This window comes from Bombus pyrosoma, linkage group LG10 (assembly GCF_014825855.1).
Source record: "Bombus pyrosoma isolate SC7728 linkage group LG10, ASM1482585v1, whole genome shotgun sequence".
Lineage (NCBI taxonomy): Eukaryota > Metazoa > Arthropoda > Insecta > Hymenoptera > Apidae > Bombus > Bombus pyrosoma.
The window spans coordinates 17,300,267-17,302,549 of NC_057779.1; the positions used below are offsets into that span (position 1 = coordinate 17,300,267).

General features: G+C 28.1%; 1 long non-coding RNA gene across 1 annotated transcript in view; it reads left to right on the forward strand.

Moving 5' to 3' along the window:
• LOC122572088 overlaps positions 1 to 2,283 on the forward strand; it is a 10,525-nt gene that overhangs the window by 5,966 nt on the left and 2,276 nt on the right. The gene's annotated exons all lie outside the window — the stretch shown is intronic.

Genomic DNA, 2,283 nt, shown 5'->3' on the forward strand with positions numbered 1-2,283 from the left:
ATACGTTATATCGTAATGCTACATAACGTTATACATTATAACGTAATAGTATATAACGTTATACGTTATAACGTAATACTATATAACGTTATACGTTATGACGGAATTCCATATAACGTTAAGCGTTATAACGTGATGCTACATAACGTTATTCGTTATATCGTATTACTACATAACGTTATACGTTATAACGTATCACCATATAACGTTATACTTTAGAACGCAATGCTACATAACGTTATACGTTATAACGTAATACTACATAACGTTATATCTTATATCGTAATACTACGTATCGTTATACGTTATAACGTAATGCTACATATCGTTATACGTTATAACGTATTACCATATAACGTTATACGTTATAACGCAACGCTACATAACGTTATATGTTATATCGTAATACTACATAACGTTATACGTTATAACGCAATGCTACATAACGTTATACGTTATAACGTAATAGTATATAACTTTATACGTTATAACGTAATAGTATATAACGTTTTTCGTAATAACGTAATGCTACATAACGTTATATGTTATATCGTAATACTACATAACGTTATATGTTATAACGTAATGCTACAAAACGTTATACGTTACAACGTAATACTACATCACGTCATACGTTATAACGTATTACCATGTAACGTTATATGTTATAACGTAACGCTACATAATGTTATATGTTATATCGCAATACTACATAACGTTATACGTTATAACGCAATGCTACATAACGTTATACGTTATAACGTAATACCATGTAACGTTAAACGTTATATCGTAACACTACATAACGTTATACGTTATATCGTAACAGTATATAACGTTATACGTTATAACGTAATAGTATATAACGTTATACGTTATAACGTAATAGTATATAACGTTATACGTAATAACGTAATGCTACATAACGTTATACCTTACAACGTAATACTATATAACGTTATACGTTATAACGTATTGTTCCATAATCTTATATGATATATCGTAATACTACATAACGTTGTACGTTATAACGTAATACTATGTAACGTTATACGTTATAACGTAATACTATATAACGTTATACGTTATGACGTAATTCCATATAACGTTAAGCGTTATAGCGTAATGCTACATAACGTTATTCGTTATATCGTATTACTACATAACGTTATACGTTATAACGTATCACCATATAACGTTATACTTTAGAACGCAATGCTACATAACGTTATACGTTATAACGTAATACTACATAACGTTATATCTTATATCGTAATACTACATATGGTTATACGTTATAACGTAATGCTACATATCGTTATACGTTATAACGTATTACCATATAACGTTATACGTTATAACGTAACGCTACATAACGTTATATGTTATATCGTAATACTACATAACGTTATACGTTATAACGTATTACCATATAACGATATATGTTATAACGTCTTGCTACTTAACGTTATACGGTACAACGTAATACTACATCACGTTATACGTTATAACGTATTACCATATAACGATATATGTTATAACATAACGCTACATAATGTTATATGCTATATCGCAATACTACATAACGTTATACGTTATAACGCAATGCTACACAACGTTATACGTTATAACGTAATAGTGTATAACTTTATACGTTATAACGTAATAGAATATATTGTTATACGTAATAACGTAATGCTACATAACGTTATGTGTTATATCGTAACAGTATATAACGTTTTACGTTATAACGTAATAGTATATAACATTATACGTTATAACGTAATGCTACATTACGTTATATGTTCTATCGTAACACTACATAACGTTAAACGTTGTAACGTATCACCATATAACGTTATACTTTATAACGCAATGCTACATAACGTTATACGTTATAACGTAATACTACATAACGTTATATCTTATATCGTAATACTACATATCGTTATACGTTATAACGTAATGCTACAGATCGTTATACGTCATAACGTATTACCATATAACGTTATACGTTATAACGTAACGCTACATAACGTTATATGTTATATCGTAATACTACATTACGTTATATGTTCTATCGTAACAGTATATAACGTTATACGTTATAACGTAATAGTATATAACGTTATACGTTATAACGTAATGCTACATTACGTTATATGTTCTATCGTAATACTACAGAACGTTATACGTTATAACGTAATACTACATAACGTTATACGTTATAACGTAATACTATATAACGTTATACGTAATAACGTAATGCTACATAACGTTATA